The 27,081-nt window shown below is 39.0% G+C and overlaps 16 non-coding genes across 16 annotated transcripts; all 16 read left to right on the forward strand.

Moving 5' to 3' along the window:
* The first annotated feature begins 120 nt into the window (after nucleotides 1-120).
* On the forward strand, nucleotides 121-193 carry Trnat-agu. Its single transcript has one exon. It is a non-coding gene; the product is annotated as a tRNA-Thr (tRNA).
* Nucleotides 194-604: 411 nt separating this feature from the next.
* Nucleotides 605-677, forward strand: Trnat-agu. Its single transcript has one exon. It is a non-coding gene; the product is annotated as a tRNA-Thr (tRNA).
* A 2,039-nt stretch (nucleotides 678-2,716) lies between these two features.
* Trnat-agu lies at nucleotides 2,717-2,789 on the forward strand. The gene has a single exon. It is a non-coding gene; the product is annotated as a tRNA-Thr (tRNA).
* An 895-nt stretch (nucleotides 2,790-3,684) lies between these two features.
* Trnat-agu lies at nucleotides 3,685-3,757 on the forward strand. The gene has a single exon. It is a non-coding gene; the product is annotated as a tRNA-Thr (tRNA).
* A 1,115-nt stretch (nucleotides 3,758-4,872) lies between these two features.
* Trnat-agu lies at nucleotides 4,873-4,945 on the forward strand. The gene has a single exon. It is a non-coding gene; the product is annotated as a tRNA-Thr (tRNA).
* An 895-nt stretch (nucleotides 4,946-5,840) lies between these two features.
* On the forward strand, nucleotides 5,841-5,913 carry Trnat-agu. Its single transcript has one exon. It is a non-coding gene; the product is annotated as a tRNA-Thr (tRNA).
* Nucleotides 5,914-6,808: 895 nt separating this feature from the next.
* On the forward strand, nucleotides 6,809-6,881 carry Trnat-agu. The gene has a single exon. It is a non-coding gene; the product is annotated as a tRNA-Thr (tRNA).
* Nucleotides 6,882-8,464: 1,583 nt separating this feature from the next.
* On the forward strand, nucleotides 8,465-8,537 carry Trnat-agu. The gene has a single exon. It is a non-coding gene; the product is annotated as a tRNA-Thr (tRNA).
* Nucleotides 8,538-14,454: 5,917 nt separating this feature from the next.
* Trnat-agu lies at nucleotides 14,455-14,527 on the forward strand. The gene has a single exon. It is a non-coding gene; the product is annotated as a tRNA-Thr (tRNA).
* Nucleotides 14,528-14,938: 411 nt separating this feature from the next.
* Trnat-agu lies at nucleotides 14,939-15,011 on the forward strand. The gene has a single exon. It is a non-coding gene; the product is annotated as a tRNA-Thr (tRNA).
* Nucleotides 15,012-15,422: 411 nt separating this feature from the next.
* Trnat-agu lies at nucleotides 15,423-15,495 on the forward strand. The gene has a single exon. It is a non-coding gene; the product is annotated as a tRNA-Thr (tRNA).
* Nucleotides 15,496-16,390: 895 nt separating this feature from the next.
* Trnat-agu lies at nucleotides 16,391-16,463 on the forward strand. The gene has a single exon. It is a non-coding gene; the product is annotated as a tRNA-Thr (tRNA).
* A 1,364-nt stretch (nucleotides 16,464-17,827) lies between these two features.
* Nucleotides 17,828-17,900, forward strand: Trnat-agu. Its single transcript has one exon. It is a non-coding gene; the product is annotated as a tRNA-Thr (tRNA).
* Nucleotides 17,901-19,279: 1,379 nt separating this feature from the next.
* Nucleotides 19,280-19,352, forward strand: Trnat-agu. Its single transcript has one exon. It is a non-coding gene; the product is annotated as a tRNA-Thr (tRNA).
* A 5,065-nt stretch (nucleotides 19,353-24,417) lies between these two features.
* On the forward strand, nucleotides 24,418-24,490 carry Trnat-agu. Its single transcript has one exon. It is a non-coding gene; the product is annotated as a tRNA-Thr (tRNA).
* Nucleotides 24,491-25,869: 1,379 nt separating this feature from the next.
* Nucleotides 25,870-25,942, forward strand: Trnat-agu. The gene has a single exon. It is a non-coding gene; the product is annotated as a tRNA-Thr (tRNA).
* Nucleotides 25,943-27,081: the final 1,139 nt, after the last annotated feature.

The following is a 27,081-nucleotide window of genomic DNA, read 5'->3' on the forward strand; positions in this document are numbered from 1 at the left end:
GATTTTTTTGTAAATTGTTTGGAACAGTTGGGAACTTTAAAATAGAAGTAATCAATTGTAAAACTGCTTTTGTGACGTCATGACCACTTTTTAAATTGTAGTCCTATGAAGCCGTTTTGTGGTCCTATGGCTTAGATGGCAAAGCGCCTGCCTAGTAAGCAGGAGATCACGAGTTCGAGTCTCGTTGGGACCTGTAAGAAATGTCATCATAATCATCCCGTGTCTCTTAGAATTCAGAAAAAGAACTGATAGAATCGTTAAAATAAGATCTATTTTAGCGCAGAATACCGTTAAATTGCTAGTTATAATGATTATTTTCTTGGTAGTCTAATTTTGACTGCCTACTAGGGCACAATTCCATAGTTATTTTCCATGCTAAAATTTAAACACCAAATCATAATAACTAATTGTGCAGCATGGATCTGCTCTTCCTAGTAAGAGACCAGGAATCGTAGTATCGTTGAAAATCTCGTTGATATTTTTGTAAATTGTTCTTTGTGCTGTGTAACAGTTGGGAACTTTAAAATAAAGGTAACCAATTGTAAAACTGCTGTTGTGACGTCATGACCACTTTTGAGATTGTTGTCCTATGAAGCCTTTTTGTGGTCCTATGGCTTAGATGGCAAAGCGCCTGCCTAGTAAGCAGGAGATCACGAGTTCGAGTCTCGTTGGGACCTGTAAGAAATGTCATCATAATCATCCCGTGTCTCTTAGATTTCAGAAAAAGAACTGATAGTTGCTAGTTATAATGATTATTTTCTTGGTAGTCTAATTTTGACTGCCTACTCGGGGACAATTCCAAATGTATTTTCCATGCTGAAATTTAAACACCAAATCATAATAACTAATTGTGCAGCATGGATCTGCTCTTCCTAGTAAGAGACCAGGACTTGTAGTATCGTTGAAAATCTCGTTGATTTTTTTGTTAATTGTTCTTTGTGCTGTGGAACAGTTGGGAACTTTAAAATAGAAGTAATCAATTGTAAAACTGCTGTTGTGACGTCATGACCACTTTTTAAATTGTTGTCCGATGAAGCCATTTTGTGGTCCTATGGCTTAGATGGCAAAGCGCCTGACTAGTAAGCAGGAGATCACGAGTTCAAGTTTCGTTGGGACCTGTAAGAAATGTCATCATAATCATCCCGTGTCTCTTAGAATTCAGAAAAAGAACTGATAGAATCGTTAAAATAAGATCTATTTTTGCGCAGAATACCGTTAAATTGCTAGTTATAATGATTATTTTCTTGGTAGTCTAATTTTGACTGCCTACTCGGGCACAATTCCAAAGGTATTTTCCATGCTGAAATTTAAACACCAAATCATAATAACTAATTGTGCAGCATGGATCTGCTCTTCCTAGTAAGAGACCAGGACTCGTAGTATCGTTGAAAATCTCGTTGATTTTTTTGTTAATTGTTCTTTGTGCTGTGGAACAGTTGGGAACTTTGAAATAAAGGTAATCAATTGTAAAACTGCTGTTGTGACGTCATGACCATTTTTAAAATTGTTGTCCGATGAAGCCATTTTGTGGTCCTATGGCTTAGATGGCAAAGCGCCTGCCTAGTAAACAGGAGATCACGAGTTCGAGTCTCGTTGGGACCTGTAAGAAATGTCATCATAATCATCCCGTGTCTCTTAGAATTCAGAAAAAGAACTGATAGAATCGTTAAATTAAGATCTATTTTAGCGCAGAATACCGTTAAATTGCTAGTTATAATGATTATTTTCTTGGTAGTCTAATTTTGACTGCCTACTCGGGCACAATTCCAAAGGTATTTTCCATGCTGAAATTTAAACACCAAATCATAATAACTAATTGTGCAGCATGGATCTGCTCTTCCTAGTAAGAGACCAGGACTCGTAGTATCGTTGAAAATCTCGTTGATTTTTTTGTTAATTGTTCTTTGTGCTGTGGAACAGTTGGGAACTTTAAAATAGAAGTAATCAATTGTAAAACTGCTGTTGTGACGTCATGACTACTTTTAAAATTGTTGTCCGATGAATTGTTGTCCATGCTATTATTAAAACACCAAATCATAATAACTAATTGTGCAGCATGGATCTTTCTTCCTAGTAAGAGACCAGGACTCGTAGTATCGTTGAAAATCTCGTTGATTTTTTTGTAAATTGTTTGGAACAGTTGGGAACTTTAAAATAGAAGTAATCAATTGTAAAACTGCTTTTGTGACGTCATGACAACTTTTTAAATTGTTGTCTTATGAAGCCGTTTTGTGGTACTATGGCTTAGATGGCAAAGCGCCTGCCTAGTAAGCAGGAGATCACGAGTTCGAGTCTCGTTGGGACCTTTAAGAAATGTCATCATAATCATCCCGAGTCTCTTAGAATTCAGAAAAAGAACTGATAGAATCGTTAAAATAAGATCTATTTTAGCGCAGAATACCGTTAAATTGCTAGTTATAATGATTATTTTCTTGGTAGTCTAATTTTGACTGCCTACTCGGGCACAATTCCAAAGGTATTTTCCATGCTGAAATTTAAACACCAAATCATAATAACTAATTGTGCAGCATGGATCTGCTCTTCCTAGTAAGAGACCAGGACTCGTAGTATCGTTGAAAATCTCGTTGATTTTTTTGTAAATTGTTTTTGTGCTGTGGAACAGTTGGGAACTTTAAAATAGAAGTAATCAATTGTAAAACTGCTGTTGTGACGTCATGACCACTTTTTAAATTGTTGTCCTATGAAGCGGTTTTGTGGTCCTATGGCTTAGATGGCAAAGCGCCTGCCTAGTAAGCAGGAGATCACGAGTTCGAGTCTCGTTGGGACCTGTAAGAAATGTCATCATAATCATCCCGAGTCTCTGAGAATTCAGAAAAAGAACTGATAGAATCGTTAAAATAAGATCTATTTTAGCGCAGAATACCGTTAAATTGCTAGTTATAATGATTATTTTCTTGGTAGTCTAATTTTGACTGCCTACTCGGGCACAATTCCAAAGGTATTTTCCATGCTGAAATTTAAACATCAAATCATAATAACTAATTGCGCAGCATGGATCTGCTCTTCCTAGTAAGAGACCAGGACTCGTAGTATCGTTGAAAATCTCGTTGATTTTTTTGTTAATTGTTCTTTGTGCTGTGGAACAGTTGGGAACTTTAAAATAAAAGTAATCAATTGTAAAACTGCTGTTGTGACGTCATGACCACTTTTAAAATTGTTGTCCGATGAAGCCATTTTGTGGTCCTATGGCTTAAATGGCAAAGCGCCTGCCTAGTAAGCAGGAGATCACGAGTTCGAGTCTCGTTGGGACCTGTAAGAAATGTCATCATAATCATCCCGTGTATCTTAGAAATTCAGAAAAAGAACTGATAGAATCGTTAAAATAAGATCTATTTTAGCGCAGAATACCGTTAAATTGCTAGTTATAATGATTATTTTCTTGGTAGTCTAATTTTGACTGCCTACTCGGGCACAATTCCAAAGGTATTTTCCATGCTGAAATTTAAACACCAAATCATAATAACTAATTGTGCAGCATGGATCTGCTCTTCCTAGTAAGAGACCAGGACTCGTAGTATCGTTGAAAATCTCGTTGATTTTTTTGTAAATTGTTTTTGTGCTGTGGAACAGTTGGGAACTTTAAAATAGAAGTAATCAATTGTAAAACTGCTGTTGTGACGTCATGACCACTTTTTAAATTGTTGTCCTATGAAGCCGTTTTGTGGTCCTATGGCTTAGATGGCAAAGCGCCTGCCTAGTAAGCAGGAGATCACGAGTTCGAGTCTCGTTGGGACCTGTAAGAAATGTCATCATAATCATCCCGTATCTCTTAGAATTCAGAAAAAGAACTGATAGAATCGTTAAAATAAGTTCTATTTTAGCGAAGAATACCGTTAAATTGCTAATTATAATGTTTATTTTCTTGGTAGTCTAATTTTGACTGCCTACTCGGGCACAATTCCAAAGGTATTTTCCATGCTGAAATTTAAACACCAAATCATAATAACTAATTGTGCAGCATGGATCTGCTCTTCCTAGTAAGAGACCAGGACTTGTAGTATCGTTGAAAATCTCGTTGATTTTTTTGTTAATTGTTCTTTGTGCTGTGGAACAGTTGGGAACTTTAAAATAGAAGTAATCAATTGTAAAACTGCTGTTGTGACGTCATGACCACTTTTTAAATTTTTGTCTTATGAAGCCGTTTTGTGGTACTCTGGCTTAGATGGCAAAGCGCCTGCCTAGTAAGCAGGAGATCACGAGTTCGAGTCTCGTTGGGACCTGTAGGAAATGTCATCATAATCATCCCGAGTCTCTGAGAATTCAGAAAAAGAACTGATAGAATCGTTAAAATAAGATCTATTTTAGCGCAGAATACCGTTAAATTGCTAGTTATAATGATTATTTTCTTGGTAGTCTAATTTTGACTGCCTACTCGGGCACAATTCCAAAGGTATTTTCCATGCTGAAATTTAAACACCAAATCATAATAACTAATTGTGCAGCATGGATCTGCTCTTCCTAGTAAGAGACCAGGACTCGTAGTATCGTTGAAAATCTCGTTGATTTTTTTGTTAATTGTTCTTTGTGCTGTGGAACAGTTGGGAACTTTAAAATAGAAGTAATCAATTGTAAAACTGCTGTTGTGACGTCATGACTACTTTTAAAATTGTTGTCCGATGAATTGTTGTCCATGCTAATATTAAAACACCAAATCATAATAACTAATTGTGCAGCATGGATCTGTCTTCCTAGTAAGAGACCAGGACTCGTAGTATCGTTGAAAATCTCGTTGATTTTTTTGTAAATTGTTTGGAACAAATGGGAACTTTAAAATAGAAGTAATCAATTGTAAAACTGCTTTTGTGACGTCATGACCACTTTTTAAATTGTTGTCCTATGAAGCCGTTTTGTGGTCCTATGGCTTAGATGGCAAAGCGCCTGCCTAGTAAGCAGGAGATCACGAGTTCGAGTCTCGTTGGGACCTGTAAGAAATGTCATCATAATCATCCCGTGTCTCTTAGAATTCAGAAAAAGAACTGATAGAATCGTTAAAATAAGTTCTATTTTAGCGAAGAATACCGTTAAATTGCTAGTTATAATGTTTATTTTCTTGGTAGTCTAATTTTGACTGCCTACTCGGGCACAATTCCAAAGGTATTTTCCATGCTGAAATTCAAACACCAAATCATAATAACTAATTGTGCAGCATGGATCTGCTCTTCCTAGTAAGAGACCAGGACTCGTAGTATCGTTGAAAATCTCGTTGATTTTTTTGTTAATTGTTCTTTGTGCTGTGGAACAGTTGGGAACTTTAAAATAGAAGTAATCAATTGTAAAACTGCTGTTGTGACGTCATGACCACTTTTTAAATTGTTGTCCGATGAAGCCATTTTGTGGTCCTATGGCTTAGATGGCAAAGCGCCTGCCTAGTAAGCAGGAGATCACGAGTTCGAGTTTCGTTGGGACCTGTAAGAAATGTCATCATAATCATCCCGTGTATCTTAGAATTCAGAAAAAGAACTGATAGAATCGTTAAAATAAGATCTATTTTTGCGCAGAATACCGTTAAATTGCTAGTTATAATGATTATTTTCTTGGTAGTCTAATTTTGACTGCCTACTCGGGCACAATTCCAAAGGTATTTTCCATGCTGAAATTTAAACACCAAATCATAATAACTAATTGTGCAGCATGGATCTGCTCTTCCTAGTAAGAGACCAGGACTCGTAGTATCGTTGAAAATCTCCTTGATTTTTTTGTTAATTGTTCTTTGTGCTGTGGAACAGTTGGGAACTTTAAAATAGAAGTAATCAATTGTAAAACTGCTGTTGTGACGTCATGACCATTTTTAAAATTGTTGTCCGATGAAGCCATTTTGTGGTCCTATGGCTTAGATGGCAAAGCGCCTGCCTAGTAAGCAGGAGATCACGAGTTCGAGTCTCGTTGGGACCTGTAAGAAATGTCATCATAATCATCCCGTGTCTCTTAGAATTCAGAAAAAGAACTGATAGAATCGTTAAAATAAGTTCTATTTTAGCGAAGAATACCGTTAAATTGCTAGTTATAATGTTTATTTTCTTGGTAGTCTAATTTTGACTGCCTACTCGGGCACAATTCCAAAGGTATTTTCCATGCTGAAATTCAAACACCAAATCATAATAACTAATTGTGCAGCATGGATCTGCTCTTCCTAGTAAGAGACCAGGACTCGTAGTATCGTTGAAAATCTCGTTGATTTTTTTGTTAATTGTTCTTTGTGCTGTGGAACAGTTGGGAACTTTAAAATAGAAGTAATCAATTGTAAAACTGCTGTTGTGACGTCATGACCACTTTTTAAATTGTTGTCCGATGAAGCCATTTTGTGGTCCTATGGCTTAGATGGCAAAGCGCCTGTCTAGTAAGCAGGAGATCACGAGTTCGAGTTTCGTTGGGACCTGTAAGAAATGTCATCATAATCATCCCGTGTATCTTAGAATTCAGAAAAAGAACTGATAGAATCGTTAAAATAAGATCTATTTTTGCGCAGAATACCGTTAAATTGCTAGTTATAATGATTATTTTCTTGGTAGTCTAATTTTGACTGCCTACTCGGGCACAATTCCAAAGGTATTTTCCATGCTGAAATTTAAACACCAAATCATAATAACTAATTGTGCAGCATGGATCTGCTCTTCCTAGTAAGAGACCAGGACTCGTAGTATCGTTGAAAATCTCCTTGATTTTTTTGTTAATTGTTCTTTGTGCTGTGGAACAGTTGGGAACTTTAAAATAGAAGTAATCAATTGTAAAACTGCTGTTGTGACGTCATGACCATTTTTAAAATTGTTGTCCGATGAAGCCATTTTGTGGTCCTATGGCTTAGATGGCAAAGCGCCTGCCTAGTAAGCAGGAGATCACGAGTTCGAGTCTCGTTGGGACCTGTAAGAAATGTCATCATAGTCATCCCGTGTCTCTTAGAATTCAGAAAAAGAACTGATAGAATCGTTAAAATAAGATCTATTTTAGCGCAGAATACCGTTAAATTGCTAGTTATAATGATTATTTTCTTGGTAGTCTAATTTTGACTGCCTACTCGGGCACAATTCCAAAGGTATTTTCCATGCTGAAATTTAAACACCAAATCATAATAACTAATTGTGCAGCATGGATCTGCTCTTCCTAGTAAGAGACCAGGACTCGTAGTATCGTTGAAAATCTCGTTGATTTTTTTGTTAATTGTTCTTTGTGCTGTGGAACAGTTGGGAACTTTAAAATAGAAGTAATCAATTGTAAAACTGCTGTTGTGACGTCATGACTACTTTTAAAATTGTTGTCCGATGAATTGTTGTCCATGCTAATATTAAAACACCAAATCATAATAACTAATTGTGCAGCATGGATCTGTCTTCCTAGTAAGAGACCAGGACTCGTAGTATCGTTGAAAATCTCGTTGATTTTTTTGTAAATTGTTTGGAACAGTTGGGAACTTTAAAATAGAAGTAATCAATTGTAAAACTGCTTTTGTGACGTCATGACAACTTTTTAAATTGTTGTCTTATGAAGCCGTTTTGTGGTACTATGGCTTAGATGGCAAAGCGCCTGCCTAGTAAGCAGGAGATCACGAGTTCGAGTCTCGTTGGGACCTGTAAGAAATGTCATCATAATCATCCCGTGTCTCTTAGAATTCAGAAAAAGAACTGATAGAATCGTTTTATCTATTTTAGCGAAGAATACCGTTAAATTGCTAGTTATAATGTTTATTTTCTTGGTAGTCTAATTTTGACTGCCTACTCGGGCACAATTCCAAAGGTATTTTCCATGCTGAAATTTAAACACCAAATCATAATAACTAATTGTGCAGCATGGATCTGCTCTTCCTAGTAAGAGACCAGGACTTGTAGTATCGTTGAAAATCTCGTTGATTTTTTTGTTAATTGTTCTTTGTGCTGTGGAACAGTTGGGAACTTTAAAATAGAAGTAATCAATTGTAAAACTGCTGTTGTGACGTCATGACCACTTTTTAAATTGTTGTCCGATGAAGCCATTTTGTGGTCCTATGGCTTAGATGGCAAAGCGCCTGCCTAGTAAGCAGGAGATCACGAGTTCGAGTTTCGTTGGGACCTGTAAGAAATGTCATCATAATCATCCCGTGTCTCTTAGAATTCAGAAAAAGAACTGATAGAATCGTTAAAATAAGATCTATTTTAGCGCAGAATACCGTTAAATTGCTAGTTATAATGATTATTTTCTTGGTAGTCTAATTTTGACTGCCTACTCGGGCACAATTCCAAAGGTATTTTCCATGCTGAAATTTAAACACCAAATCATAATAACTAATTGTGCAGCATGGATCTGCTCTTCCTAGTAAGAGACCAGGACTCGTAGTATCGTTGAAAATCTCGTTGATTTTTTTGTAAATTGTTTGGAACAGTTGGGAACTTTAAAATAGAAGTAATCAATTGTAAAACTGCTTTTGTGACGTCATGACCACTTTTTAAATTGTTGTCCGATGAAGCCATTTTGTGGTCCTATGGCTTAGATGGCAAAGCGCCTGCCTAGTAAGCAGGAGATCACGAGTTCGAGTCTCGTTGGGACCTGTAAGAAATGTCATCATAATCATCCCGTGTCTCTTTGAATTCAGAAAAAGAACTGATAGAATCGTTAAAATAAGATCTATTTTAGCGCAGAATACCGTTAAATTGCTAGTTATAATGATTATTTTCTTGGTAGTCTAATTTTGACTGCCTACTAGGGCACAATTCCATAGGTATTTTCCATGCTAAAATTTAAACACCAAATCATAATAACTAATTGTGCAGCATGGATCTGCTCTTCCTAGTAAGAGACCAGGAATCGTAGTATCGTTGAAAATCTCGTTGATATTTTTGTAAATTGTTCTTTGTGCTGTGTAACAGTTGGGAACTTTAAAATAAAGGTAATCAATTGTAAAACTGCTGTTGTGACGTCATGACCACTTTTGAGATTGTTGTCCTATGAAGTCTTTTTGTGGTCCTATGGCTTAGATGGCAAAGCGCCTGCCTAGTAAGCAGGAGATCACGAGTTCGAGTTTCGTTGGGACCTGTAAGAAATGTCATCATAATCATCCCGTGTCTCTTAGAATTCAGAAAAAGAACTGATAGAATCGTTAAAATAAGATCTATTTTAGCGCAGAATACCGTTAAATTGCTAGTTATAATGATTATTTTCTTGGTAGTCTAATTTTGACTGCCTACTCGGGCACAATTCCAAAGGTATTTTCCATGCTGAAATTTAAACACCAAATCATAATAACTAATTGTGCAGCATGGATCTGCTCTTCCTAGTAAGAGACCAGGACTCGTAGTATCGTTGAAAATCTAGTTGATTTTTTTGTAAATTGTTTGGAACAGTTGGGAACTTTAAAATAGAAGTAATCAATTGTAAAACTGCTTTTGTGACGTCATGACCACTTTTTAAATTGTTGAATTATGAAGCCGTTTTGTGGTACTATGGCTTAGATGGCAAAGCGCCTGCCTAGTAAGCAGGAGATCACGAGTTCGAGTCTCGTTGGGACCTGTAAGATATTTCTTCATAATCATCCCGAGTCTCTTAGAATTCAGAAAAAGAACTGATAGAATCGTTAAAATAAGATCTATTTTAGCGCAGAATACCGTTAAATTGCTAGTTATAATGATTATTTTCTTGGTAGTCTAATTTTGACTGCCTACTCGGGCACAATTCCAAAGGTATTTTCCATGCTGAAATTTAAACACCAAATCATAATAACTAATTATTATCATTCAGCCACTTCGACCTTAACGGTGTAGAACTGATTTATTAGCTCCTCCAAAGACAAAAAATAATCTGGCAACGCCCGACCGTATGCACAGTGGGCGTGCCAGATCCCCCACATCCTCAGAACCTTTTCAGCTCCGTCCAAACTTAGTCATGGGTGATATTCCGTCCTCGCCTTCGTCAAGTGAATCTACTAAACGTCGTCGTGCCTTACGTAGCATGTCTGGTGACACGCTTACTGTAGATTTAGGTGAAAATAGTGTTAATACGCCTGAGTTACCACCTGGTATTCCGAACTCCACAGATTCGCATGGTGCGAAGAAAAACAAGAAGAAACGTCGTCGTTCTCGCGATAGCTCCCCTTCTGATTCAGGCTCAGGATCATCGTCTTCCTCTAGATCTCCCGATCGTAAAAAATCCCGCAAGGATGGCACGGATTCAGGCGGATTCGACGAGCCATCCAACGTCGCCATGCTGCCTCGATCACGTGTTCGTGACCTACGTCGATGAAAGAAGGTATTGAATCCAAAACCGAGGGAAACACCCTCCGATCTGCTTATGTTCCCAAATTTGAGGGTGACTTTGAACTGATGGCTCCTTTATTGGACCCATCAATGGCTCGCAAATGGCTGCGCAATCTTGGTGAATCGTCTGATCGAGCTAAGCTGAAAGACTTTTGGGAAAAACAGCTCTTATCATTGCAGAGAGAAGTGAAAGATGCCTTTCAGCCTCTTGCCTACATGTTGGGCGTCATGCCCGAAAATTCCGATGCTGAGATGCCCGTTCAAACTGCTATACGCCTGCTGGGCCACGTGTTTTCTCGCATCACCAAGATGAGACGTTCCAACGCCATGCGTCACTGTGCGCCCAAATTCTCTACGATGTTGATCGATAATCGTCTGTTCTCATCTCGTGATTACCGTAATTTGTTTGGCAACAAATTTATTGACGCTTTGGAGAAAGAAGCGATTGCTGATGCCAAAATGGATCAGATCGGACGCTACGGTGGTCCTTCCAACAGCCGTGGAGGCAATACTCATTTCCGCAGAGGCGGATCCAACTCTGGTTCTGGCGCCAATTTCAAATCCAACGGTAACTGGAACTTCAACAAACCACACTCGTCTAACCGCAACAAGTCTGGCGGACAACAATTTACCGGAACTTCTAATAATAACAAGTATGTATCAAATTTTCTCGCCCCTGTCTCTTCTGTCGATAGCTCGATTGTAGGCGGTCGCCTCTCTCTTTTCTCTGATGCCTGGCATGCCTTCACTGATGATCCTTGGATCTTAAACATTATTGAATATGGGTATTCTATTGAATTTACTCATCCCCCCGTACAGAAGCTTATTCCACCAGAAGTAATTATGGACAAAGAGAAAACCTCTATTTGCAACTCAGAAGTCGAGTCCCTTAAAAAGAAAGGAGCCATCGTCGTGGCCCCCTCTCCTGTTGATAGTTTTATCAGTAATCAATTTGTCGTCCCCAAAAAAGCAACCGGGAAGTTTCGCCCTATTTTTAATCTCAAAGCGCTTAACCAATTTATTCGCTATGAGCACTTCAAAATGGAATGCTTAGATAATGTAAAATATTTGATTTGCAGAAACGATTGGCTTGTCAAACTCGACTTACAAGATGCTTATTTTGTAGTGCCTGTGACCAGTCAACATCGCAAATTTTTGCGTTTCATATGGGATGGCGTCGTATACGAATATGTATGCTTGCCGTTCGGTTTGAGTAGCGCCCCACGGATATTTACTAAGCTCATGAAACCAATAATCGCTCATTTGCGTAAACTTGGTATTCGTCTGCTAATTTATCTTGATGATCTGTTAATCTTGGGCAGTTCCCCTAATGGCGTTCTACAACATTTGCGCTCAGTCGTGAATTTACTTGTGTCCCTTGGTTTCCTAATAAATTGGGAAAAATCGGTCGTAACCCCGTCTCAGTCCATCGAATTTCTAGGTCTCGAAATCGACTCGCGCATGTTGTCATTTTCTCTTCCCAAAAGTAAAGTTGATAACATTGTCTCCCTCTGCCAATCTATTTTGCAAAAAGATCGAGTAAAGCTTCGCAAGCTCGCCGCAGTACTCGGAAATTTCTCTTGGTCGATAACATCAGTTCCTTACGCCCCAAGTCACTACCGGTCCTTACAGAGATTTTATATTCAGGCTGTCGGAGATTTTAGTAATTTGAACAAACTCGTTACCCTCACGCAAGAAGCGCGAATTGATATTCAATGGTGGGTTCAAAATCTTAAACTTTCAAATGGCAAATCAATAATTCCACCATGTCCCGACTTATCGATTTATTCTGATGCCTCATTAAAAGGATGGGGATCGGTTTGCGATGGCGTTACTGCAAGAGACCCCTGGCCTCTTGAAGACCAATCACGTCATATTAACGAGCTCGAATTACTAGGCTCCCTTTACGCCCTGCAAATTTTTACCCAAAATTCATCCGATATATCTGTTTCTCTCCTTTTGGACAATTCTACAGCTGTAGCTTACGTAAATAATTGCGGTGGTACCAAGTCCCGTTCCCTCTCCGCCATCTCTTCTCAATTGACTTCCTGGTGCGAAACACGCAACATTTCTTTGTCGGCTTCCCATTTACCCGGAATGTTTAATTCCATTGCAGACCGGGAGTCACGGTCGACATTGGACCCAAGCGATTGGATGCTATTCACAGGGTCATTCAAACGTCTTCAGGATGTGTGGCCCATGGAGGTGGATCTTTTTTCGGCGGCGTGGAACAAACAATTGCCGAAGTTTGTTTCCTGGCTTCCCCAGCCGAACGCGATAGCCGTGAACGCCTTCTCCCTCAATTGGTCACGCCTGAATTGTTACGCATTCCCCCCATTCGCAATGATTCCGAGATGTCTGACAAAGATAAAGAAGGAGAAAGCTGTTCTCATTTTGGTTTGCCCGCTTTGGCCGTCTCAGCCGTGGTACCCTCTCCTGTTGGAAATGGCAACGGACATTCCGAGAGTGTTCAGCTCACACCCGATCCTCATTCATTCGAACTCCCTCGAGCCACACCCACTCATTCAATCGAAAAAATTCCTCCTAGCCGCATGGAAATTATCAGGGGACGCCTTGAAAAGCGAGGCCTTCCGCCATCAGTTGTTAGATTATTGCTGGCCAGCTCCCGTGGATCTACGTTATCTACCTACCAGTCAGCCTGGAACGGTTGGTACCGTTGGTGCATGGCAGGGAACCAAGATCCCTTGTCAAACGATCTAAATACTATCCTGCAGTATCTCACTCACTTGTTTGATTCCGGTCTTGCGTCGCAAACGATAAATTTACATCGATCTATGTTATCAATGACCTTGGAGCCCGTAAACGGCATAAATATCGGGGAACACCCGTTGGTGGTCCAGCTTTTAAAAGGATGCTACAATTCATTACCCCCTCGCCCTCGATATAACAACATGTGGAATCCAGATGACGTTTTAAAATTCATATCGTCGTTACCTGATAATTCTGATCTCTCCCTTTCAGTCATCTCTTATAAACTCGTTACCCTGACGGCTCTGTCATCTCTTCTTCGAGTGTCCGAAATCGCGTCTATTTCGAGAACCTCAATTCATTGCTCCGCGTCTGCAGCGACCTTTTCTCTTTCTCGCCCGCGCAAAACCCAACATGATGGGCCGTTACAATCTATTTCTTTGCCCCGCCTCTCCGGTCGTATTTGTCCAGTTGATTGCCTTGAAAATTATCTAGGACGCTCCAAATCATTGTGTCCATCATCAGATTCTCTGTTTATCTCGCTTAAGAAACCTTATCGAGCGGTGGGCTCTTCCACTATCGCCAGATGGATTAAGAAGTGTCTGTCAGACGCTGGAATAGATGATTCGTTTTCTGCGCATTCCACAAGAGGCTCTGGTGCATCTAAAGCAGCCAAAATTGGCATTCCCATTGAACAAATTTTGAAAGCCGCTAGTTGGAGTAATGAGTCAACATTTAATCGATTTTACAATCGCCCTTTGACTTCCGCGTCTGTTGCGAGTTCAATTCTCTCACAAACAGATTGACATCATCTTTAAAATCACCGTTAAGGTCGAAGTGGCTGAATGATAATAATTGTGGATTACTCTAGGGTCGCGTAGCGACCCGAAGAGTAATCTAGATTATTAGAAATGAAAGAACGAGACCTTAACGGTCTCGTTATTCCCTCCCTCACCTCCCTGTTTAATTATCATGTTCTTTTTCTTTTCCAGAGGTAAACGCTTCGTTAACTCCAAGAACGGTTACGGCAATTAACGTATCCTTGGCAAGATTTTGTTCGCGTTCCTCATCAACACAGAATTTCTCATTTTTGGAAGTCAATCATGTTTGTGTTTATTTGTGTCTGTGAAAAGTTCTGAGGATGTGGGGGATCTGGCACGCCCACTGTGCATACGGTCGGGCGTTGCCAGATTATTTTTTGTCTTTGGAGGAGCTAATAAATCAGTTCTACACCGTTAAGGTCTCGTTCTTTCATTTCTAATAATCTAGATTACTCTTCGGGTCGCTACGCGACCCTAGAGTAATCCACAATTGTGCAGCATGGATCTGCTCTTCCTAGTAAGAGACCAGGACTCGTAGTATCGTTGAAAATCTCGTTGATTTTTTTGTAAATTGTTTTTGTGCTGTGGAACAGTTGGGAACTTTAAAATAGAAGTAATCAATTGTAAAACTGCTGTTGTGACGTCATGACCACTTTTTAAATTGTTGTCCTATGAAGCCGTTTTGTGGTCCTATGGCTTAGATGGCAAAGCGCCTGCCTAGTAAGCAGGAGATCACGAGTTCGAGTCTCGTTGGGACCTGTAAGAAATGTCATCATAATCATCCCGTGTCTCTTAGAATTCAGAAAAAGAACTGATAGAATCGTTAAAATAAGTTCTATTTTAGCGAAGAATACCGTTAAATTGCTAGTTATAATGTTTATTTTCTTGGTAGTCTAATTTTGACTGCCTACTCGGGCACAATTCCAAAGGTATTTTCCATGCTGAAATTTAAACACCAAATCATAATAACTAATTGTGCAGCATGGATCTGCTCTTCCTAGTAAGAGACCAGGACTCGTAGTATCGTTGAAAATCTCGTTGATTTTTTTGTTAATTGTTCTTTGTGCTGTGGAACAGTTGGGAACTTTAAAATAGAAGTAATCAATTGTAAAACTGCTGTTGTGACGTCATGACCACTTTTTAAATTGTTGTCCTATGAAGCTGTTTTGTGGTCCTATGGCTTAGATGGCAAAGCGCCTGCCTAGTAAGCAGGAGATCACGAGTTCGAGTCTCGTTGGGACCTGTAAGAAATGTCATCATAATCATCCCGTGTCTCTTAGAATTCAGAAAAAGAACTGATAGAATCGTTAAAATAAGTTCTATTTTAGCGAAGAATACCGTTAAATTGCTAGTTATAATGTTTATTTTCTTGGTAGTCTAATTTTGACTGCCTACTCGGGCACAATTCCAAAGGTATTTTCCATGCTGAAATTTAAACACCAAATCATAATAACTAATTGTGCAGCATGGATCTGCTCTTCCTAGTAAGAGACCAGGACTCGTAGTATCGTTGAAAATCTCGTTGATTTTTTTGTTAATTGTTCTTTGTGCTGTGGAACAGTTGGGAACTTTAAAATAGAAGTAATCAATTGTAAAACTGCTGTTGTGACGTCATGACCATTTTTAAAATTGTTGTCCGATGAAGCCATTTTGTGGTCCTATGGCTTAGATGGCAAAGCGCCTGCCTAGTAAGCAGGAGATCACGAGTTCGAGTCTCGTTGGGACCTGTAAGAAATGTCATCATAATCATCCCGTGTCTCTTAGAATTCAGAAAAAGAACTGATAGAATCGTTAAAATAAGTTCTATTTTAGCGCAGAATACCGTTAAATTGCTAGTTATAATGATTATTTTCTTGGTAGTCTAATTTTGACTGCCTACTCGGGCACAATTCCAAAGGTATTTTCCATGCTGAAATTTAAACACCAAATCATAATAACTAATTGTGCAGCATGGATCTGCTCTTCCTAGTAAGAGACCAGGACTCGTAGTATCGTTGAAAATCTCGTTGATTTTTTTGTAAATTGTTCTTTGTGCTGTGGAACAGTTGGGAACTTTAAAATAGAAGTAATCAATTGTAAAACTGCTGTTGTGACGTCATGACCACTTTTTAAATTGTTGTCCGATGAAGCCATTTTGTGGTAATATGGCTTAGATGGCAAAGCGCCCGCCAAGTAAGCAGGAGATCACGAGTTCGAGTTTCGTTGGGACCTGTAAGAAATGTCATCATAATCATCCCGTGTCTCTTAGAAATCAGAAAAAGAACTGATAGAATCGTTAAAATAAGATCTATTTTAGCGCAGAATACCGTTAAATTGTTAGTTATAATGATTATTTTCTTGGTAGTCTAATTTTGACTGCCTACTAGGGCACAATTTCATAGGTATTTTCCATGCTAAAATTTAAACACCAAATCATAATAACTAATTGTGCAGCATGGATCTGCTCTTCCTAGTAAGAGACCAGGACTCGTAGTATCGTTGAAAATCTCGTTGATATTTTTGTAAATTGTTCTTTGTGCTGTGGAACAGTTGGGAACTTTAAAATAGAAGTAATCAATTGTAAAACTGCTGTTGTGACGTGATGACCACTTTTTAAATTGTTGTCCGATGAAGCCATTTTGTGGTCCTATGGCTTAGATGGCAAAGCGCCTGCCTAGTAAGCAGGAGATCACGAGTTCGAGTCTCGTTGGGACCTTTAAGAAATGTCATCATAATCATCCCGTGTCTCTTAGAATTCAGAAAAAGAACTGATAGAATCGTTAAAATAAGATCTATTTTAGCGCAGAATACCGTTAAATTGCTAGTTATAATCATTATTTTCTTGGTAGTCTAATTTTGACTGCCTACTAGGGCACAATTCCATAGGTATTTTCCATGCTAAAATTTAAACACCAAATCATAATAACTAATTGTGCAGCATGGATCTGCTCTTCCTAGTAAGAGACCAGGACTCGTAGTATCGTTGAAAATCTCGTTGATTTTTTTGTAAATTGTTTGGAACAGTTGGGAACTTTAAAATAGAAATAATCAATTGTAAAACTGCTTTTGTGACGCCATGACCACTTTTTAAATTGTTGTCCTATGAAGCCGTTTTGTGGTCCTTTGGCTTAGATGGCAAAGCGCCTGCCTAGTAAGCAGGAGATCACGAGTTCGAGTCTCGTTGGGACCTGTAAGAAATGTCATCATAATCATCCCGTGTCTCTTAGAATTCAGAAAAAGAACTGATAGAATCGTTAAAATAAGTTCTATTATAGCGCAGAATACCGTTAAATTGCTAGTTATAATGATTATTTTCTTGGTAGTCTAATTTTGACTGCCTACTAGGGCACAATTCCATAGGTATTTTCCATGCTAAAATTTTAACACCAAGTCATAATAACTAATTGTGCAGCATGGATCTGCTCTTCCTAGTAAGAGACCAGGAATCGTAGTATCGTTGAAAATCTCGTTGATATTTTTGTAAATTGTTCTTTGTGCTGTGTAACAGTTGGGAACTTTAAAATAGAAGTAATCAATTGTAAAACTGCTGTTGTAATGACCACTTTTTAAATTGTTGTCTTATGAAGCCGTTTTGTGGTACTATGGCTTAGATGGCAAAGCGCCTGCCTAGTAAGCAGGAGATCACGAGTTCGAGTCTCGTTGGGACCTGTAAGAAATGTCATCATAATCATCCCGTGTCTCTTAGAATTCAGAAAAAGAACTCATAGAATCGTTAAAATATATTCTATTTTAGCGAAGAATACCGTTAAATTGCTAGTTATAATGTTTATTTTCTTGGTAGTCTAATTTTGACTGCCTACTCGGGCACAATTCCAAAGGTATTTTCCATGCTGAAATTTAAACACCAAATCATAATAACTAATTGTGCAGCATGGATCTGCTCTTCCTAGTAAGAGACCAGGACTCGTAGTATCGTTGAAAATCTCGTTGATTTTTTTGTTAATTGTTCTTTGTGCTGTGGAACAGTTGGGAACTTTAAAATAGAAGTAATCAATTGTAAAACTGCTGTTGTGACGTCATGACCATTTTTAAAATTGTTGTCCGATGAAGCCATTTTGTGGTCCTATGGCTTAGATGGCAAAGCGCCTGCCTAGTAAGCAGGAGATCACGAGTTCGAGTCTCGTTGGGACCTGTAAGAAATGTCATCATAATCATCCCGTGTCTCTTAGAATTCAGAAAAAGAACTGATAGAATCGTTAAAATAAGTTCTATTTTAGCGCAGAATACCGTTAAATTGCTAGTTATAATGATTATTTTCTTGGTAGTCTAATTTTGACTGCCTACTCGGGCACAATTCCAAAGGTATTTTCCATGCTGAAATTTAAACACCAAATCATAATAACTAATTGTGCAGCATGGATCTGCTCTTCCTAGTAAGAGACCAGGACTCGTAGTATCGTTGAAAATCTCGTTGATTTTTTTGTAAATTGTTCTTTGTGCTGTGGAACAGTTGGGAACTTTAAAATAGAAGTAATCAATTGTAAAACTGCTGTTGTGACGTCATGACCACTTTTTAAATTGTTGTCCTATGAAGCCGTTTTGTGGTCCTATGGCTTAGATGGCAAAGCGCCTGCCTAGTAAGCAGGAGATCACGAGTTCGAGTCTCGTTTGGACCTGTAAGAAATGTCATCATAATCATCCCGTGTCTCTTAGAATTCAGAAAAAGAACTGATAGAATCGTTAAAATAAGTTCTATTTTAGCGAAGAATACCGTTAAATTGCTAGTTATAATGTTTATTTTCTTGGTAGTCTAATTTTGACTGCCTACTCGGGCACAATTCCAAAGGTATTTTCCATGCTGAAATTTAAACACCAAATCATAATAACTAATTGTGCAGCATGGATCTGCTCTTCCTAGTAAGAGACCAGGACTCGTAGTATCGTTGAAAATCTCGTTGATTTTTTTGTTAATTGTTCTTTGTGCTGTGGAACAGTTGGGAACTTTAAAATAGAAGTAATCAATTGTAAAACTGCTGTTGTGACGTCATGACCATTTTTAAAATTGTTGTCCGATGAAGCCATTTTGTGGTCCTATGGCTTAGATGGCAAAGCGCCTGCCTAGTAAGCAGGAGATCACGAGTTCGACTCTCGTTGGGACCTGTAAGAAATGTCATCATAATCATCCCGTGTCTCTTAGAATTCAGAAAAAGAACTGATAGAATCGTTAAAATAAGATCTATTTTAGCGCAGAATACCGTTAAATTGCTAGTTATAATGATTATTTTCTTGGTAGTCTAATTTTGACTGCCTACTCGGGCACAATTCCAAAGGTATTTTCCATGCTGAAATTTAAACACCAAATCATAATAACTAATTGTGCAGCATGGATCTGCTCTTCCTAGTAAGAGACCAGGACTCGTAGTATCGTTGAAAATCTCGTTGATTTTTTTGTAAATTGTTCTTTGTGCTGTGGAACAGTTGGGAACTTTAAAATAGAAGTAATCAATTGTAAAACTGCTGTTGTGACGTCATGACCATTTTTGAGATTGTTGTCCTATGAAGCCGTTTTGTGGTCCTATGGCTTAGATGGCAAAGCGCCTGCCTAGTAAGCAGGAGATCACGAGTTCGAGTCTCGTTGGGACCTGTAAGAAATGTCATCATAATCATCCCGTGTCTCTTAGAATTCAGAAAAAGAACTGATAGAATCGTTAAAATAAGATCTATTTTAGCGCAGAATACCGTTAAATTGCTAGTTATAATGATTATTTTCTTGGTAGTCTAATTTTGACTGCCTACTCGGGCACAATTCCAAAGGTATTTTCCATGCTGAAATTTAAACACCAAATCATAATAACTAATTGTGCAGCATGGATCTGCTCTTCCTAGTAAGAGACCAGGACTCGTAGTATCGTTGAAAATCTCGTTGATTTTTTTGTAAATTGTTCTTTGTGCTGTGGAACAGTTGGGAACTTTAAAATAGAAGTAATCAATTGTAAAACTGCTGTTGTGACGTCATGACCATTTTTGAGATTGTTGTCCTATGAAGCCGTTTTGTGGTCCTATGGCTTAGATGGCAAAGCGCCTGCCTAGTAAGCAGGAGATCACGAGTTCGAGTTTCGTTGGGACCTGTAAGAAATGTCATCATAATCATCCCGTGTCTCTTAGAAATCAGAAAAAGAACTGATAGAATCGTTAAAATAAGTTCTATTATAGCGCAGAATACCGTTGAATTGCTAGTTATAATGATTATTTTCTTGGTAGTCTAATTTTGACTGCCTACTAGGGCACAATTCCATAGGTATTTTCCATGCTAAAATTTAAACACCAAATCATAATAACTAATTGTGCAGCATGGATCTGCTCTTCCTAGTAAGAGACCAGGACTCGTAGTATCGTTGAAAATCTCGTTGATATTTTTGTAAATTGTTCTTTGTGCTGTGGAACAGTTTGGAACTTTAAAATAAAGGTAATCAATTGTAAAACTGCTGTTGTGATGTCATGACCACTTTTGAGATTGTTGTCCTATGAAGCCGTTTTTTGGTCCTATGGATTAGATGGCAAAGCGCCTGCCTAGTAAGCAGGAGATCACGAGTTCGAGTCTCGTTGGGACCTGTAAGAAATGTCATCATAATCATCCCGTGTCTCTTTGAATTCAGAAAAAGAACTGATAGAATCGTTAAAATAAGTTCTATTTTAGCACAGAATACCGTTAAATTGCTAGTTATAATGATTATTTTCTTGGTAGTCTAATTTTGACTGCCTACTCGGGCACAATTCCATAGGTATTTTCCATGCTGAAATTTAAACACCAAATCATAATAACTAATTGTGCAGCATGGATCTGCTCTTCCTAGTAAGAGACCAGGACTCGTAGTATCGTTGAAAATCTCGTTGATTTTTTTGTAAATTGTTCTTTGTGCTGTGGAACAGTTGGAACTTTAAAATAGAAGCTCCTGGAACAGGGCGCCACTTTAAACCTGGATATGGCGCTAACAACGCTCCATACATCCGAGGCCACCCGTCTTTAGGCGTCCACCATCAAACAGGGCGGCGCGCCTACCATCCACCAGCTAAAGACTCCTGCAGGAAAATTACCCATGGGCAAGCCTGTCATTTAACAGCGATCAGCAGCGCGGACGTCCAGCAGCTCGTTTGCATACGCCCGGAACTAAGCCGTATGGGTGTTGGAACTGTGGGTCAGCCTCTCGTCACGCTAAGGAGGATTGCCCCGCCTTTGGCAAAGAATTTCAGGGTGCCACAAAACGGGCCACTTCCAGGCTTTGTGCACCAAAGGCAGCAGTTAAACCTCGGAACCTGAGTCGGCTGGCAGCATCACTATTCATTCCATCGTTCCTGATGACATAGTCCAGCTTGGCGTCTCCCCGGCTTCCAGCAGCTCCACTATTTTCATCCGTGTGATTCCTTACTCCGGGGCGTCAAATTATGCCATCCCGGCCGCCATGTTCTGGAGCCACTTCAAACACGTTCCGTTAATGGATGGCGTACCAAACGCAGTCACGGCCACCGGGGTGGCGATTTCTTCACTTGGTCACTTCCCTGCCACGTTGTCATGGTCCAGCGGATCATCCCTCTCCGTGGCCACAACTATCCATATCCTACGAGACCTTCAACATCCCGTACTCTCCAAGGCGTCTCAGAAACAATTCGGCATGCTACTGGCTCAACATCCGCATTTGTGCGTGTTAGCTGTGGTTACGCCTCCGCCTTTGCCAGCTTCAACTCCCATTGATGACTTCATGGCTACATTACGCGGTCTTATGGCGGAATGCCCTTTGATTTTCGATGGAGTGTGCCGGCCTATGCGTGGTCACCGGCACCCACGCCAGGTTGTCGCCCCCTCATAAGCGCGCGTTTTCCCTGTTTAACAGAAAAAACGGAGCGCGGGATGGAAATGGGGGGGGGGGAGAGAAAGAGACACACACGGGCAAAAAATAAAAACTGTTTTCAATTTAAAAATGAATACATTAATTATGACGCGAAAAATCTGAAAAATAAGAGCATTGTTCAGCTAGTGAACTTCTTCATTTCAGAGTGTTCTGCGTCTTCCTAGCTGTACCCGTTCTGTAGTTATCCCCCCTTAACCTTTTTTTCGACGCCAAAGTTATTTTGGCTTTGCTTGACTGAAATTAAAAGTACAGATTACTGAGGATGTCTCAAACCACTCAATTAAAAAGAAATAAAAAATTCCTTTTTTTACTGTACTTTTTTTGCTTTTTTGTTTTTTGTCCCGTCAGGAAAGTCCCGTTCGGCACTTCAGTCACCGAAAAACGGCCAAATTTCCTAGCGACTGCCGTCCGCCGGGACAAAAAAAATGTTTCGTTCGCGCGAGAGAAAACAAAGGGATGGGAGCGGAAAAAAGGGGAATTCTACTTTTTCGTTTTTGAACTTAAAATTCAACTGAGATAACATAAATGAAAAAAATTGAAAATCAGACCTGATATAAGCTTAACGCAGGCCAATTTTTTTTTTAAAGTTGCATTTCCCTAGCTCTAGCCATTCAACTGCAAAAAAGGCCAAAGTGGCCTAATTTGCATAAGGTCCACGGTCCGTCGGCTTCCAAAGACTTTTAGAACCAGCTCAAAGTACTTCAGGAAATGTAAACAAAAATCTGAAAAAAATCAGAGGTGTTTTCATTACTTTTAGCTATGTACATACTAAATTTGAAAGCATTTGGTTAAAAACTGTAGTACTGAGAGGACTGCAAAAACAGCGTTTTTGCATAAGGTCCTCTCGGGCTTCCAAAGACTTTCGGTAGGTACTGTACTGCACTGAGAAAATGGTCGAGATTCCTTCGTATGACCATTCCCAGCTAGCAGAGTATATTTCCCAAATATTGCTAAAATATTATATTCCTACAATTGAGATGTTGGTAAAATAATTTTTTAAATATTTTTCCAATATATTTTTGCACCCAAATTTGTTGGCTCACAATATTTTTTCAACTTGTTTTACTTATTTTACTTTTATTGGTGAAATAACAGTTTTACTACTTTTAAAATTTTGACGGAAATTTGAATCTGGTTGTTGTGTTTATGGTTATATAGTCCAGCGTGGAATATTTATTCATCTTCAACTTGTGATTAGGCAAGTTCTTGTTTTGGTCTTGAGTGGGTTTGAACCATCACACCTTAAGTTACCAATCCAATGCTATAACCACTACACCAACAGCAATATTACAAATGTTTTTCGACTTGAAGCAATAAAAGTTTTCAACTTCTAGAAGCCACGTAAACAAGGGTTTAGAGGTGATTCCCTATAGGGGTTTGTCCCGACAGGCAACAGACAGATCCAGAGGATCTCGCCAAGGATGTCCCTACGGCCAAAAAAGGGATAAGTCTAGTCCCGTAATTGTAAAATATTGTTTTCCGAGAATATTCTTCGGTCGATAACCCACATATTGGTATAATATTAGATTATTACTTTGCTGCGTCAAGGTGGCTGTTAAATTGTTTTGTTGATTTCGCAATGAATGACTATTATGAAAGATGAATAAATCAATATTACTTTTTGTTATTTTCCCAATAACGGACCATTAAAAAAGTAATAAATCCTTTTTTTATGAAAAAGCTATAGTCTTTTACATTTAACATGCGTTCAAAATCCTAAATGTTTTATATCGTATTCAATTCGTTAGTTTTGAAATCGGATGAGTATTGAGACAGATACTCGTGGTGCAAAGCTGACTATCAGAGAGAGCTGCGCCGTGCAAAAAGTCGAGCGTGGCAGAAAATGTGCTCGACCAATCCGTCTGGCCCTGAACTATTCTCAACCCTTAAACTTTACTCCGGCAATTCTAATAGCATTGCTCTGCCACCCACAATCACTATCAATAGTGAGTCAATCTCGGAACCCGGTGCAGTTATTGACAGCTGTGCTAATCATTTTTTTTAAGTGAACCACCATCTCAACCAAGTCACACTTTAGTGTCCAATTTTGTTTCTAGTGCGATTCTGGGTCAGTCCGGACAAGCTCCTCCTCCAGTTACGTCATGGGAAGTTTCAGGGGCGATTGATTCTTTGAACCCTAAGGCCACCCCTGGCCATGATGGTCTGTCCATGGTGATTGTTAAAGAATGTTACCCGGTAATCAAGCTGCACCTATTATTTATATTGAATGCATGTTTACCTCCAGTATTTTCCTGGCAGCTGGAAAACTGCCAAGGTGGTTATCATTGGAAAGCCTAACAAGATCATTACATCATCCTTAACAGCTTTCGTCCAATCAATCTTGTCAATAACCTGGCAAAAATTATAGAAAAAGTTTTTCTGTCGCGACTTCAGTGGCACTCCAGTCGCTTAGTTTTCACCGTACTTTTTTTAAATCATTTTCTGAAAACAACAACAATAAGAATGGGGGGCAACAGCCGCTTGAAAAAATAAATCTGGATTTTTCATAGTTTTTGACCTTGTTGGTTTTTTAATTGGGGGCGTTAAATATTAGCCGCAGGTGATTGATTGTTTTTTTATTTTAGTACTGTTTAGATTTTTGATCCACCACAGCATGGATCTGCTCTTCCTAGTAAGAGACCAGGACTCGTAGTATCGTTGAAAATCTCGTTGATTTTTTTGTTAATTGTTCTTTGTGCTGTGGAACAGTTGGGAACTTTAAAATAGAAGTAATCAATTGTAAAACTGCTGTTGTGACGTCATGACCATTTTTAAAATTGTTGTCCGATGAAGCCATTTTGTGGTCCTATGGCTTAGATGGCAAAGCGCCTGCCTAGTAAGCAGGAGATCACGAGTTCGAGTCTCGTTGGGACCTGTAAGAAATGTCATCATAATCATCCCGTGTCTCTTAGAATTCAGAAAAAGAACTGATAGAATCGTTAAAATAAGTTCTATTTTAGCGCAGAATACCGTTAAATTGCTAGTTATAATGATTATTTTCTTGGTAGTCTAATTTTGACTGCCTACTCGGGCACAATTCCAAAGGTATTTTCCATGCTGAAATTTAAACACCAAATCATAATAACTAATTGTGCAGCATGGATCTGCTCTTCCTAGTAAGAGACCAGGACTCGTAGTATCGTTGAAAATCTCGTTGATTTTTTTGTAAATTGTTCTTTGTGCTGTGGAACAGTTGGGAACTTTAAAATAGAAGTAATCAATTGTAAAACTGCTGTTGTGACGTCATGACCACTTTTTAAATTGTTGTCCTATGAAGCCGTTTTGTGGTCCTATGGCTTAGATGGCAAAGCGCCTGCCTAGTAAGCAGGAGATCACGAGTTCGAGTCTCGTTTGGACCTGTAAGAAATGTCATCATAATCATCCCGTGTCTCTTAGAATTCAGAAAAAGAACTGATAGAATCGTTAAAATAAGTTCTATTTTAGCGAAGAATACCGTTAAATTGCTAGTTATAATGTTTATTTTCTTGGTAGTCTAATTTTGACTGCCTACTCGGGCACAATTCCAAAGGTATTTTCCATGCTGAAATTTAAACACCAAATCATAATAACTAATTGTGCAGCATGGATCTGCTCTTCCTAGTAAGAGACCAGGACTCGTAGTATCGTTGAAAATCTCGTTGATTTTTTTGTTAATTGTTCTTTGTGCTGTGGAACAGTTGGGAACTTTAAAATAGAAGTAATCAATTGTAAAACTGCTGTTGTGACGTCATGACCATTTTTAAAATTGTTGTCCGATGAAGCCATTTTGTGGTCCTATGGCTTAGATGGCAAAGCGCCTGCCTAGTAAGCAGGAGATCACGAGTTCGACTCTCGTTGGGACCTGTAAGAAATGTCATCATAATCATCCCGTGTCTCTTAGAATTCAGAAAAAGAACTGATAGAATCGTTAAAATAAGATCTATTTTAGCGCAGAATACCGTTAAATTGCTAGTTATAATGATTATTTTCTTGGTAGTCTAATTTTGACTGCCTACTCGGGCACAATTCCAAAGGTATTTTCCATGCTGAAATTTAAACACCAAATCATAATAACTAATTGTGCAGCATGGATCTGCTCTTCCTAGTAAGAGACCAGGACTCGTAGTATCGTTGAAAATCTCGTTGATTTTTTTGTAAATTGTTCTTTGTGCTGTGGAACAGTTGGGAACTTTAAAATAGAAGTAATCAATTGTAAAACTGCTGTTGTGACGTCATGACCATTTTTGAGATTGTTGTCCTATGAAGCCGTTCTGTGGTCCTATGGCTTAGATGGCAAAGCGCCTGCCTAGTAAGCAGGAGATCACGAGTTCGAGTCTCGTTGGGACCTGTAAGAAATGTCATCATAATCATCCCGTGTCTCTTAGAATTCAGAAAAAGAACTGATAGAATCGTTAAAATAAGATCTATTTTAGCGCAGAATACCGTTAAATTGCTAGTTATAATGATTATTTTCTTGGTAGTCTAATTTTGACTGCCTACTCGGGCACAATTCCAAAGGTATTTTCCATGCTGAAATTTAAACACCAAATCATAATAACTAATTGTGCAGCATGGATCTGCTCTTCCTAGTAAGAGACCAGGACTCGTAGTATCGTTGAAAATCTCGTTGATATTTTTGTAAATTGTTCTTTGTGCTGTGGAACAGTTTGGAACTTTAAAATAAAGGTAATCAATTGTAAAACTGCTGTTGTGATGTCATGACCACTTTTGAGATTGTTGTCCTATGAAGCCGTTTTTTGGTCCTATGGATTAGATGGCAAAGCGCCTGCCTAGTAAGCAGGAGATCACGAGTTCGAGTCTCGTTGGGACCTGTAAGAAATGTCATCATAATCATCCCGTGTCTCTTTGAATTCAGAAAAAGAACTGATAGAATCGTTAAAATAAGTTCTATTTTAGCACAGAATACCGTTAAATTGCTAGTTATAATGATTATTTTCTTGGTAGTCTAATTTTGACTGCCTACTCGGGCACAATTCCATAGGTATTTTCCATGCTGAAATTTAAACACCAAATCATAATAACTAATTGTGCAGCATGGATCTGCTCTTCCTAGTAAGAGACCAGGACTCGTAGTATCGTTGAAAATCTCGTTGATTTTTTTGTAAATTGTTCTTTGTGCTGTGGAACAGTTGGAACTTTAAAATAGAAGCTCCTGGAACAGGGCGCCACTTTAAACCTGGATATGGCGCTAACAACGCTCCATACATCCGAGGCCACCCGTCTTTAGGCGTCCACCATCAAACAGGGCGGCGCGCCTACCATCCACCAGCTAAAGACTCCTGCAGGAAAATTACCCATGGGCAAGCCTGTCATTTAACAGCGATCAGCAGCGCGGACGTCCAGCAGCTCGTTTGCATACGCCCGGAACTAAGCCGTATGGGTGTTGGAACTGTGGGTCAGCCTCTCGTCACGCTAAGGAGGATTGCCCCGCCTTTGGCAAAGAATTTCAGGGTGCCACAAAACGGG

The sequence above is a fragment of the Daphnia pulicaria genome, chromosome 1 (genome assembly GCF_021234035.1).
Source record: "Daphnia pulicaria isolate SC F1-1A chromosome 1, SC_F0-13Bv2, whole genome shotgun sequence".
NCBI lineage: Eukaryota > Metazoa > Arthropoda > Branchiopoda > Diplostraca > Daphniidae > Daphnia > Daphnia pulicaria.